Below are 14,880 nucleotides of genomic sequence, written 5' to 3' on the forward strand. Positions count from 1 at the left end.
TTGCTCTCAGCAGTACTTACTGCTTAAATATGCTTGGGCCAGGAGGAGCCTGGTAAATCTGATCAGTTTCTGGAACTTCCTGAAGCAACTAAATTGTTTACTTCCTGGGCATGAAAGAGCTGACCTACAAGAGAGAATATTTTCTCTTCCCTTAGAAGGACCATTTCCTCTCTCTTTAGAACATCCCGTGTCTTAATATGCTTACTTGTAAGATGCCAGGGTTATATTGAAGGAGATTAAGGCACTGCACTTGTTTATGATTGCTATGGGCTGGTCGTGGTTTTCTAGTTCTTTTTTCAATGATGTGGGGCTACAGTGACCCCTATGAAAGCCACTTGTAAACTCTGTTGCAGTAATCAATGAATCTCCTTTCTTAGCATTATTCAGAGTTGCCCATGAACTATTGCAACTCCAATCACTTTCAATAAAACTTCTTCCCAAACCCAAAAATACCGTATCTTTAAATATGCAGGTGTCCCATAGCAGAAGAGGACCAGAGTAGGCTCAGTTATGACTATAAGTTCCATGTTTTCATTCTTTTTCTATTACTGTGATAAAAACCTCATGACCAAGGCTGCTTATAACAGAAAATGTTTAATGTAGCTTATGATTTCAGAGTCAGCACTCATAATGGCAGAGTGACGGAACATCTGGGAGCTCACATCTTGTTCCACAACCACCACATGCCTGTGCGTGCATACACACACACACACACACACACACACACATACCACATGCACACACACAAACAAAACACATGCACACACACATAAAACACATGCACACACACATAAACAAAACACATGCACATACACACATATACACACACATGCACACACATGCACATACACACAACACACATGCACACACATGCACACACATGCACATACAACACACAGTGCACACACACACACGACACACAATGCACACACATGCACACACACAACACGCACACCACACACAACACACACACAACACACAACACACACACACACAGCACACAACATATACACACAACATACACATACATACACATGCACACATACAACACACATGCACACACACAACACACATGCACACACAACACACACATGTACACACACACACACACACACACACACACACTCTGGGAATCATGCAGGAAAAGAGTCTGCCTCCAGTGACACACTTCCTCCAACAAGCCCACACCTAATCCTTTTCAAATATTCTACCATCTGGGGACCAAGTATTCTAATACATGAACAGAGGGGGACCATTCTCATTCAAACCACCATGATCCCTTAACTATTCTAAGCTGCTACTGAGGGAACTTCTGGGCGTTCTAGTATTGGTGAATATCTCAAATTCAGCTCTATTAGTTCCAGTCTCTGACTCTGAAGGTGTATCCCCTGGCACAGAGTAAGTACGATCTATACTAACCAAATGAGTCATTATATCTAATTATCTGAGCCCTTGCCTTCTGCGAAACATGAAGTCCTTTCAACCATTCAACCACCTGATTCCAGATGTGCTGTTGCTGCTGTTTGAGACAGGATCGTTCTACATACACCTGGCTTCCCTGGAACTCACTACACAGACCAGGCTGACCTTGAACTCAGTGAGATTCTCCTGCTTCGAATTCCTAAGCAGTATTAAAGGCATATGTGCCACCATGTCCAGCCTGTATCCTACGCATGCAGAAAGCTGTCTTTGTGGCTCAGTGGACTGGTTACAAATGAAAGGACACTTCCTGTATGCAGCATCCATCAATCTATGCAGTTGAACGGATAGATGGCTTCCTTTACACGTCAAATTTCAACAAATTATAATCAGAACTATATCCTATTGATAAATACTTGTTTTTTAAAAAGTTTTCAGAATGTATTTTACATCTTATGTATGTGAGTGTTTGCTGTGTCTATGTATGTGTGACACATGTGTGCCTGGTGCCCTCAGCGGCCAGAAGAATGTGTTGGAGATCCTGGAACCTGAGGTACAGTCTTAGGTGACTAGTTGGGAACCCCATGGGGGAGTTGGGGACAGAAGCCACGTCCTCTGCAAGAGCAGTAAGTGCTCTTAGCTGCTGAGCCAACTCTCCTGTTTCAATAAATATATTTTTTATAAAAAAGGAAAAGGAAGAGATTCCCCCTTCAGAACTGATCAACCTGAGAATGAAAGGGATTAAAGACCATCTGGGATGGCTACACCCACTTCCCTCTCATTATTATTTGATGTTTAGACAGGGCTTAGCTATTTACAAATGCCATGTAATCATTTATTAATCTGTGTGCTTTATGGCCAAGGGTTTGAGAGCACTCACAAAGATTAATTACAAAAGGTAGAGGCCCAATAAATGATTCATTAAACCCTGTGGTGCGAACGATTCTCCCAGTTTACCTGTTGTGGGGGAGGCATCAGGAGAGGTCACCCAAAAAAGAAATGAACTTAGAAACAAATGGATTTATGTTTCTGATAAACAATATGATAACTGTAACTTTTCAATTTGAGAGCATTTGAAGACGGTTTTATGGGGCAGGAGAGATTGCTCCGTGGTCAAATGTATGTGCTGCTCTTCCAGAGGACCCAAGTTTGATTCTCAGCACCCAATAGAGTAGACCACAATTGCGTGTAAGTCCAGCTACAAAGGACCTAATACCTTCTGACCTCTAGGACACAGACACATAGATATTGCACAAGCATGTGCACTCACGCACGTGCACACGAGCACACACACACACACACACAGATAGACAGACAGAGACAGGCAGAGTCAGACAGAGAGACAGAGGCAGACAAGTGATACAAAGGCAGACAGACAACATAAAAAATAGTAAAAAACGTTTAAAAATGATTTTTGTTTTAATTTTAACTCTAACGTTCCAGTTAAAACCTATTCCTCTTAACTCTAAAGTCTCAGAAGTCATTCCTCTTCCCTCTAGGACATGAATTTGGTCCCTACCCCCCTTAACTTAAAATCTATCAATTTGAAATCCATCTCCTAAAATTGTTTTGTTGCTGCTGATTACTGTTCAGCCAACAAGGATGATAATGAAAGCGGATTTACGAACCTAGTTCCAGAAAAGGAAGTAGTAAATAAAACCCGTCAGATAGCATTGTAAGAAAGAGCAGTGCAGCTGCCTATGCCTGTAACATCTATCACAAATACGGTGAAGAAGTAGGCAAGGAATTCGAGTGTGCTAGCCCCTGCCAAGACCTTATAAAATCCACTGGGCAAAGCAGCCAGGCCATTAGGAAAGTGGCCTTAAAATGGACGGAAAGGAATCTCTGTGGGTCAATCCAGTCCACTCCACGTGTTTTTACAGAGCTGTGAAGTCACACGGCATTCTGTCGCAGCCTCCTTTGATTCGTCTCTAGAGAAGCCACATCTTCCCCAGGATGCCCATCCCTGCAAAGGAAGACGGGGAGGTCTACACACTTGTGAGAGTCAAAGCAAACGAGAAACAAGAGAACGTTTCACAGCAACTTTGGAGCATTGAAAAAAATGAAATTCACACAGTTCTTTCCTCACATAATCGATCCAAACAAACAAACAAACAAACAAACAAAAAAACAAAAACCCCGCTAATGAATTTCTGTTGCCACATCTCACCAGGGCACTGGGGATGGTTAGTTGTGTGTTTACTTAGCATGCAGCAAGCCCTCCGTCTGATCTGGCCATGGTGGCTGTGCCTGCAATCCTAGTGCTAGAGAGGTGGGGGGTCTAAGGCCATTCTTGCCTACATAGTGATTTTGAAGCCAGCCTGGGCTAGAGACATTCATAGGGGGTCATCCTCACATGCTGTTGTAAAACCGTAGTGATCGTAGTAATCGATGACCCTCAATGACTTTGTCAGTTTACCCATTTGTGACCTATGGTAGCACCTTAATCCCGGATGTCAATTGTCTCTGCCGAGCTCCATGTTAAGGAGCGTTTTACCGCCCTCCGTTGTTATACAAGAGAATGAATGATTAGCAAGAAGTCTGCGTTTCCCAAAACCTCTTTCCAAGGAATACTAGTCCTGTGCAATTCCGTTTAAAAAGGAGATTCATCCTTAAATAAAATTAAGTAAACTGCTTCGTGGCTCTTGTCTTGGTGATTCACACTGGGCTGAATTTTAAATTTTCTGAATGGTCTGGTAATAGAGAAATTCATTTGATTATGGGTTCGGGGTTGTGTTTTGTTTTTAGGTAACATTTGCTAACAGTCCATGGAATCTGATCAGCACAAGAACCATTTGTAGTTAAGGATACAGGTGGAAGATATAGCTCAACTCCTGAGGAACAGAGGTTTAATCATGAACGGGAATGAACCTGGTTTGACTTTATCGTAAGATGGCTTTCAAGCCCAAGATGGAGGTAGGCTGGCTTACCACAGGGTATGGCTGAGGAGAATGAGGGAGAGTACAATCAGAGGCCTCTGGAAGAGTCCAGAGCAGAGAGAGGAATCAGGAGACTGAACATGGCCGGCAGACTGACTAAAGTAATCATGTTTGGAGGTGGGACCTGTGGGAAGTGATGACATAGGAGAGTGGACCCCTCACAAATGGGACTGGTGCTCCTGTGAAGGATGCCTCAGAGATACACCTCTCCCTGTCTGTCTCGAGACAACACATCAGAAAGATCGACTCTGAGGAAACCGGCTCTCGTCAGGCACTGACTTTGTGGAGACCTTGACCTTGGGTTTCTCAGCTTCAGAGCTGTGAGAAATAAAATTCTGTTGGTTAGAAGCCGCCAAGTTTATAATGGTTTGTTACGACAGCTTAAAGAGAAGAATATGCCGTGAACTCCAACACTTAGGACTGCGTCGCTTCCACAATGTCAGAGCAGGCAGGGATGGTCACAGGAAAATGTGCAGAGAGTAAAGGACTTCGAATGTCCCTCGTAGTCTGACTACCTGCACCATCTGTCCTCCTTCTCCTCAGTTTCCTTAGACACTGGATGGATGTGTTGTTTCAAGGCAAAAAAGCAGAAGTCAAATCTATGTGGAAAAGGCAGGGGTTGGGGAACAGTTCCATGGTATATGCGCATATAACATCAAATTGTACACCAAAAAATGTGTAGAGCTTTTTTTTCATGTAGCTTGTTAAGTGAAGTTTTTATATTTTTATGGTATTGAATTGCAGATTCTCGTGAAAGGAAATAAAAGCGAGAGGTTGGGACAGTTACTATATCTACCGTGTGGACCCTACATGAAGTCTTTTTCCTTCTGATTCGAGATGCTGGCTGCCACTGGGTCCCTGGAACCTCTGCCTCCGTCCCTGCTCTTTCCTCCCACATCTCCCATGTTTCTTCTTTCTAGGGCTGTTCTGACAAAGTACCATAAACAGAGTGGCTCAGATCAGAGCAAACATACTGTCTCCCAGTTCTAGAGCCTAGGAGTCTGAACATGGTGTCGGAATGGATAAGATCTTCCGGAGTCGCCAGTGACACCGCTCTACGTCCCATGCCTAGCTTCTGGTGACAACTGCTGACAGTCTTCGATATTCCTTGGCACATGGCAGCAGGACTCCCAGATTTGAATGTATTTTCCTCACCTGAGTAGCTGCCTCCTCCCAACCATTCCTTTTACAAGGACAACAGCCATGTTGGACTAGAGACCCATCCATTTCCAGTGTGATTCTCCTCTTTAATAATATTCCCAGTAGCTTTTTAATCAGCAGAGAAAAATAAAAGATATGTCCTCTGTATGGGGACTTAGAACTTCACTGTAAAATTTCGGTAAGATATAATTCAATCTACAGAAGCAATTTATCTAACTTCTTAGTGTTTCAGTTTTCTCTTCTATGGAAGTTACTTAATTAAGCTTTCCATTGCTGTGAAGAGACACCAGGACCAAAGCAAGTCTTATAAAAGCAAACATTTAATTGGGGGCTGGCTTACAGGTGCAGAGGTTCAGTCCATTATCATCATGGCAGGAAGCATGGCAGCATCCAGGCAGACTTGGTTCAGGAGAAGGAGCTGAGTTCTCTATCTTGATCAGAGGGCAGCTAGGAGAAGACTGTCTTCCAGGCAGCTAGGAAGGGGGGTCTCAAAGTCCACCCCCGCAATGATACACTTCCTCCAACAAGGCCATGCTTCCTAATAGTGCCGCTCCTTGGGCCGAGCATATTCAAACCACCCAGAAGAATCTAACCAGAGATGAGGCCGAGATCCAGCCAATTAGAACACGCAGTGAATTTTGAGACATTCCTAGCATTGCAAGTCATCTCTCCCACCGTGACTACAAACACTGTCCCCAGAAAGACTTTTTGTTTAATATTTGCATGTTGATGCTACTCCCACCTGACCAATAACCACTATTTTTATATATATAAAATAACATAAAGAAATACATGTATTAAAGTCTTGAGGGGTCGTTTTCTCCATGTTAAAAGGAGCTCTGGTGGGCTGAAGAGATGGGTCAGCAGGTGAGGGCCCTTGCTTCTCTTGAAGAAGAGCTGGGTTTGACCCCATAATGCATATGTATATGGTAGCTCACAACCATCTGTAACTCCCGTTCCAGGAGATCTGATGCCGTCTTCTGGTCTCTGTAAGCACCAGACACACACGTGGTGCACATACGTATAGGAAATAAACACAGACATAAACTAAAAATAAACATGGAGTTTGAAGCCTTCATGGGGCATGTTAGGAATGACCAGATCAACAGAGGAGAGATTTTAATTCTTCTTTCAAAATCTCCTTCGGTGTATCTGAATTTCTTTAACTTTCACTTTTCACCTATCAAGTTAGGAAGACAATGCAGTTGTTATGGTGACCAAATGAGCTATAAGTGAAGTATTTGTCAAATGCTCCAACAGATGAGTAATGGATATTATAAAATGTATACATAGGTATAGAGACATCCACGTTTAGGCATTCTTTACAGTGGCTTGTGCAAGTCATTAAGACCAATCCTGTTACTTTTAAAATCCAGGCAAAACTGAGCTTACTAGTTCCGTGTTTCCATGTACAAGCACACTGTCTAGTTTTCCAACGATGACACATCCAGGTCTGGCTTTCAAGAGGACCTTGACTGTAGATGCCGTGTGCCTATCATCAAGACTGGCTTCAAGCAATCTACAGATTCAATGCAATCCCCATCAAAATTCCAACTCAATTCTTCACAGAGATAGGAAGAGCAATTCTCAACTTCATATGAAATAACAAAAACCCTAGAATAGTGAAAACAATTCTGTACAGTAAAAGAACTTCTGGGGAAATCACCATCCCCAGAACAATCTCGAAAAAACCACGTGGTATTGGTACAGAGACAGACAGGTAGATCAGTGGAATAGAATTGAAGACCCAGAAATGAACCTACACACCTATGGCCACTTGATCTTTGACAAAGAAGCCAGTGGAAAATAAGGAAGCATTTTCAACAAATGCTGGTGGTCTAACTGGCAGTCTGCGTGTAGAAGAAAGCAAATGGATCCATTTTTATCTCCTTGTATAAAGCTCAATCCAAGAGGATCAAGGACCTCCACAAAACAAACAAACAAACAAACAAACAAACAAACAACCAGACACACTGAAACTAATACAAGAGAAAGTGGGGAAGAGTCTCGAACACAGGAGAAAATTTCCTGAAGAGAACGCCAATGGCTCAGGCTTTAAGATCAACAATTGACGAACGGGGCCTCATGAAACCGAAATGCTTATGTCAATAGACAAAACGGAGCTGCAGCAATGCATGTGGGAGCACCTGGAGTGCCAGCTCAGCATGAGAACCAACGAGTTGTAAGAAAATGGCAGAGTAAATCTCCAGCTTCGATAGGGCCAAGGTGAAGAAACCGAGACGCAGGAGAACAACACCCTGCTGACCAAAGAGACCATTGAATAGGAAAAGCGGAGTGAAATCTCCTAAAAGCCCAGGAAGATTCCCCACCCCACCCTATCATCTCCAAGACCCCCTCGTGATGTGGAGGAAGAGCCATCTGCAGGATGGATGTGAGCCACAAGCTGCACTGTGAACCCAGGTACCCCTCGCCGATGCCACAGGCCCGTGGGTCTCTGAAGCCCCCAGCCCCATCCCCCGACTAATCAGACTGCCAAATTTCACTGGTTTTCCCTGGGATATTATAGAAATTTATTTGTATGATCGATGAAAATAAAACACACCTCATCACAAAAAACAAAAATATAGGACAAAAATGTTAGCCCACCAACAGAGGGCCAACATCCAAAATATACAAAGAACTTAAGAAAATAGACTCTAGAGAAGAAAATGACCCTATTAAAAATGGTATACAGAGCTAAACAAAGAATTTTCAACTGAGGAATATTGAATGGCTGAGAAGTACCTAAAGAAATGTTCAAAGAAAGGAAGGAAGGAAGGAAGGAAGGAAGGAATGTTCAATATTCTTAGTCATCAGGGAAATGCAAATCAAAACAACCCTGAGATTCCACCTTACAACAATCAGAATGGCTAAGATCAAAAACTCAGTTGACAGCAGATGCTGGCAAAGATGAAGAAATAGAAACACTCCTCCATTGTCTATGGGATTGTAAGCTGGTACAACCACTCTAGAAATCAGTCTAGAGGTTCCTCAGAAAATTGGACATTGAACTGCCTGAGGACCCAGCTATACCACTCCTGGGCATATACCCACAAGATGCCCCAACATATAACAAAGACACGTGCTCCACTATGTTCATCGCAGCCTTATTTATAATAGCCAGAAGCTGGAAAGAACCCAGATGCCCTTCAACAGAGGAATGGATACAGAAAATGTGGTACATCTACACAATGGAGTACTACTCAGCTATTAAAAATGAGGACTTAATGAATTTTGCAGGCAAGTGGATTGAACTAGAAAATATCATCCTGACTGAGGTAACCCATATCCAAGAGGACACACATGGTATGCACTCACTGATAAGAAGATATTAGCCCAAGAGCTCAGAATACCCACGATACAACTCACAGACCATATGAAGCTTAACAAGATGGGAGGTAAAGCGTGGATACTTCAATCCCACTTAGAAGGGGGGACAAAATGATCACGGGAGATAGAGGGAGGGAGGGGCCTGAGTGGGAGAGAGGAGGGGGAGGGAAGGGGGGCAGGATCAGGTATAGGAAGAGACAGAGATTCCAGAGAGTCAGGAGAATGGATAGTATTATATAGCAGTGGGGGGACAGTAAACTGGGACAGTAAACTGTGCGTGTGTGGGACACTTGAAAGTCCCAAGCACAAGGGATACGAGAGGCTCACAGCAGTGGGGATGACATTAGCCAAAATGCCCAACAGTAGGGAAACAGAACCTGAAGAGACCTCCTCCAGTAGGCAGACATGGCCCCAGCTGAGGTATAGGGCCACCCACCAATCTCAAAAATTTTAACCCAGAATTGTCCATGTCTAACAGGAATTGAGGGACAAAAATGGAGCAGAGGCTGAAGGAAAGGCCATCCAGAGACTGCCCCACCGTGCGATCTCTTCTATCCCCAGGCACCAAACCAGGACACTTTTGCCGACGCCATGTTGTGCTTGTAGACAGGAGCCTGGTGTGGCTTCCTCTAAGAGGCTCTGCCTGCACCTAAGACAGATGCAGATACTCACAGCTGAGCCCAGGGACCCCAATGGAAGAATTAGGGGAAGGACTGGAGGAGCTGAGGGGGTTTGCAACTCCATAGGAAGAGCAACTGTTATCGACTAACCTGATCCCTCAGAGCTCCCAGGTACTAAACCACCAACCAAAGAGTATACATGGGCCATTCCATGGCTCCTGCTACATATATAGCAGAGATGGCCTCATCTGGCATCAATGGGAGGGGATGTGCTTGGTCCTGTGGAGGTTTGATGCCCCAGAGAAGGGGGATGCTAGAGGGGTGAGACTGGAGTGGGTGGATGGGTGGGAGAGCGCCCTCTTAGAAGCTTAGGGGAGGGGGATAGGCTGAGGTGTTTTTGGAAGGGAGACTGGGAAGGGAGATACTTGAAATGTCAACAAATAAAATAATTAATAAAAAGTAAAATAAAAAGAAGAAAATACGGCCACAGGGGGTCACTCATGTGCCGTGCTCTACAAAGAAGTAAACTGGAACCCTTCAATACATTATTATGCCACAACTTTCCTATTCTGAGCTAAGAGTACACTATTCCTTTAAAACCTTTAGACAAATGGTGTTTTAGTTTGAAGAGGGTCTACAAACTGGAACACCCAGTAATACCTTCATAAAGATTCATAGGCTGTGCTGTGTGTTTGAGGAAATGGGCATTTTCATTAAACCTAGACTGTGGGTAAGACTGCCTGTACCTACCTCAATTTTAGATCATTAGTTTTAAAAGAAAACATGCCCAGACCCAGCTAATACTAGAAATCTACTAAAGCATGTAAGAGGATCATTTGAGGTTTAGCATGGGACCTCTGTACCATCTTGAATGTAATTGCTCATTTTCTTGTGGCTTTGACTTGCCTTTAGCCTTGTCGTGAGTAAGTGAGAACTAAGGGAGCTATTGTCACATGTAAGTCAAGCAATGTGGGTGTCTTAGTGTTCTGTGGCTGTGAGGAGACACCATCACCATAGCAACTCTTATAAAGAAAAGTATGCAATTGGGGCTGGCTTACAGTTTCAGAGGTTTAATCCAGTACCAGCATGGCAGGCAGCATGGCAGCACACAGGCAGACACGGTGCTGGACAGGTAGCTCCGAGCTCTACATCTGGATCCACAGGCAGCAAGAAGGAGAGAGACACTGGGCCTGGCTTGAGCATTTGAAGCCCTGAAGCCCCACCCCTACTGACACACTTCCTCCAAAATGGCCACACCAACCCCAATGATGCCATGCTTCCTAATCTCTGTTAAGGAATACCGTTTTCTAAGGACCAGGCATTCAAATATATGAGCTTGTGTGGGCCACCATTGATCAGACCACCACAGTAGTCAAGTGTCCGTCATTGAGCCCTAACATTTGTGGTTCTGGTTACTCAATATCCTTCTTATTTGTGTAGAACCCAAAGGTGGGGGAAGACAGCACTCTTTTCCCTGAGGGTTTGTCAGGGACATATGTCTTTTTCTATTTTTTTTTTTCCTGGCTGTTAGAGCAAATGCATATAGCCAATGTGTACGACCGACAGATGGTCCCATTCGGACTGTGCATGCCAAAGGCCTGGGGCCATTTAGATTTCCGTTTGCTGCAGGTGTTAGACTCCCAGCAAGACCCAGGATCAACAGAGTCCAGCAGGATGTTGTGGGATTTTGCTTATCTTGGTTTCTGCTTGGGTTGCCCCAAACTTCTTAGAACCATTTCGTATCTTTCTCATAAACTAAATTTTATTAATAATGGCCAGGAAACGATCTGTTTCCTGCAGGCTTGTGTTTCAAGCTTGATATAAGTGTGAAACTTTCTGGTTAAAAGGGATTCGAGCGGGGGTTGGGGATTTAGCTCAGTGGTATAGCCCTTGCCTAGGGAGAGCAAGGCCCTGGGTTCGGTCCCCAGCTCCGAAAAAAAAGAACCAAAAAAAAAGGGATTCTTGGATTTTATTCCACAACACCACAATGACTGTAAAAGAGAAACTGGATATTAAAAAAAAAAATGACTACAATGGTATTGGTATTTCCTAGACCGGGAGGACAGGGATTCGACCATCGTGCCCTGGGGGTTGAGCAGAAGAGTGTCTGAGAATAACTGAGAAGCTCAGGGCTATGAGCTGCATAGAACATTCACTAGGGCTTGGCTTCCTTTCCTGCCAGCTTTGAAGGCTGTTGTTGATCCTTTGAAGGCAGATGTTTCCTCATGGACCAAAGACTTCATCCCTTAAACTCAAACAGCAGAAAATGTAAACACCTCCGAAATCGCTTGGGATGAGACCAATGGGCGCACTGCGTACTCACGAGTATACACAGACACTTCTTTACTAACGCATAGATCTCAGAGCATAAATCGCCAAACACTTCTCCATGATGGCGACACTGCTTCTGATGGCAGACATTAGGTGATGTTAGAAGGACCATTTGCTCAGTTTCTAAAGTTAAATGCCATCCATTTTTTTTTCAGACAGCCCACTGTGGCTGAAAACCTGCAACTAAAAACGAACTACTGTCGCAAACCGACAACCAGCTTCCAACTGGCGGCCACTAGGGTCTCCAAAGGGACTTACTTCTTGATATAACACTAGCCCAGCAGTGTTCTTGGAGAGAGCACCCATTTCCCAAGCATGCCTGCTCCCCCAGACAAGACGGTCTGGGCAGAGACTGTCTCCTAGTGTGGCTAGACATGGGAGTGCCACGCTGTATTATGAATAGATGTTCACATCGTCTGACAACACACCTTGTAAATCATGTGACTATCCTTATAATCGCTTTTGTTGGAGAAGCGGGTCTGAGCTGAAGAGATTGGTGACAGTTTGCACTAGCAGCAACATCTAAAGCCTTAAGAATCACGAATGTGCACAACTATATTAAACCAAGGTGATTTTCCTCAGGTTATCACTATTTAAAGCCACTTGGATGGCCATTTGGGGGCACCTATGTCTTAATGTGTAGGGATAGCTGTGGTTGTGTTTCTAGTTTTCCATTCAGCAAGATTTCAAGTTGTTGTTTATAGATGTTTGCAGTTAAACAAGTTAAACAATTTCCTTGTAAAAATGATGTGTAATAGTAGTTTTTTAGTTAAATATTTTCAAACTCACTTTATAGTCTTATATAAATCCTAATATTATTATTAGTGAGCCTTCATCTACCAACACTAACATGCACACCTCCATCCTGATGTGTGACTGGCTAAAAACTAAATAAAGAGAAGTGAGGTATTAGAATCTAATAAAGAGAGTAGGTTTAGCGTCATGATGTCATAGAAAAGTCACTCCTTCTTGCATGACTAATATTTATAGGTCGCTTGAGCCATTTGAGATCCCTCTCTTTGTACCCTGCACAGTTAACAGCTGGGTGCATTTACAGCATTGGCTCAGTAAAAATTCAGGGTCCAGATTTGTAGTTTATAGGCATACTTACCTCCAGATATCAGAAAGTTTCTTAGCAGAAAAAAACAAAAGCAAAAGCAGAGCAAAGAAATCCTGATTCTGATTTTTCCATATATATGGAAAAATCACACACACACACACACACACACACACACACACACACACACACACACACACACACACACACACACACATCCGGGCAAGTAGACGCTGTCAGCATGATGGTTCTTTCTTTTAAGAAATGAGAACCAACACTAAAATGTTAACATATCCATCTCCTGACAAAGTCATAGTGAGCGGCCTTGTTCTACAGCTTAAGTTAAAAACCACAAGGCTGGACCCCCCAGTGTAGGGGAATGTTGGGGGGGGATGGGAAGGGGAACACCCTTATAGAAGAAGGAGAGGGGGAGGGGATAGGAAGCATATGTCCGGGAAACCAGGAAAGGGAATAACATTTGAATTGTAAATAAAAAATATCCAATAAAAGAAAAAAGAAAAAAAGAAAAGGAAAACCAACCAACCAACCAAACAAAAACCCCCAAAACCCATGAGGCTCCAAGGAGCTGGACCCGCCACAAAACATTTATTTGTAAGTGTGGCTGAGACTCTAGGAAACGAATAGTTGCTCAAGACACCTTGACCAAGGATACAATGCTTTAATCATCTGGATACAAAAGTATTGCCTCTCCACCTTGCCTTACCTTGAAGATAGATACAAAGACACATTTAAATTGGAAGGAACTAGAGTTCAGCCGGAGAAAACAGGGAGAAGGAAAACAACTAAAATATTTTGTATATTGAAGACTGCACAAAAAAAAATGTTTGGCTTCCTTTTAGCAAGGCGTGCTACAGATATCCCAGGAAGAGTTCACCGCCATTTTCCCCGCGCGTGCTCCAGTAGCTTTAGAGAAGCGCCACGTCAGAATACATAGTGTTCTTAGAAGAAGACACTGTTACATAAATGGTGTGGCCCCTAACAGAAGTGATGGTCTATCTAGATTGGACATGCAAGCCTTAATGTGAAAACTCTCCGAATACCACTTTTTAGAGTGTATCTGAGAGATGCAAATGGCTTGCAATTCCTTACGAAACAGAGAGAGAAATATTCAGGACGATACTGGTTTGTCCTAGTAAAAACACTTGTGTTAGCTTAGACTTCATAATAAGATACCACAAGCTTAGTGGCTTCTAAACTACACTCCCCTCCCCCCATGGGACTGGGCAGGTTTTGAATCTGCCAGAGTCCTGATTCCTGGTTAGCACTTTCTCACTGTGTGGTTCTCAGAGGGTAGAAAGATGAAAGGTTCCCTTTTGTGCCTCTTTAGTAAGAGTATTAATTCCACTTATGGAAGCCCCTTCTCTCATCTCCAAAGGTATCTGTCACATCCTGGCTAAGTCTGAATTTTAGTGTCCTGCCACTGTCCTCTGATTTGATTATCTCCCAGCTAGTGGTTCTATTTTGATAGAATGGAAAACTCCTTTAGGGTGCAGACCCCGAGTGGCAGAAGTAACTCACTGGAGGTGGGCCTTTCGAAGATGATAACCAATCTCTCGTTCCGATCACACTTTTTCCCTGCTGCCTGGTCAGCCATGATATGGGTGGTTGCGTTTCACCAATCTCGTTGCATAATTTTCTGCTCAAGTGCCTGGGGGCTAGAAGTTATGAACTTCTGAAACCATGACCCAAATTAGCCTTTCCTCTTCTGTCTCTGTCAGGTAGGATTACCATAGCAACACGTAGTTCCACTTCCTAGTATTGTCACCTTGAAAGTTAGAATTGCAACATAAGAATTTTCCCCACTCGTTCACACGGTCAGAAGCCCCATAAAAGTACTAAAGGGAAAGCTTAGAATATATGGCAACAGCTTCTTCCTTCCTTCCCTCCCTCCTTCCTTCCTCCCTCCCTCCCTCCCTACCTCCCTTCCTTCCTTTCTTTATTTTGTTTTCTCTCTCTCTCTCTCTCTCTCTCTCTCTCTCTCTCTCTCTCTCTCTCTCTCTCT

This window comes from Rattus rattus, chromosome 2 (assembly GCF_011064425.1).
Source record: "Rattus rattus isolate New Zealand chromosome 2, Rrattus_CSIRO_v1, whole genome shotgun sequence".
Classification (NCBI taxonomy): Eukaryota; Metazoa; Chordata; class Mammalia; order Rodentia; family Muridae; genus Rattus; species Rattus rattus.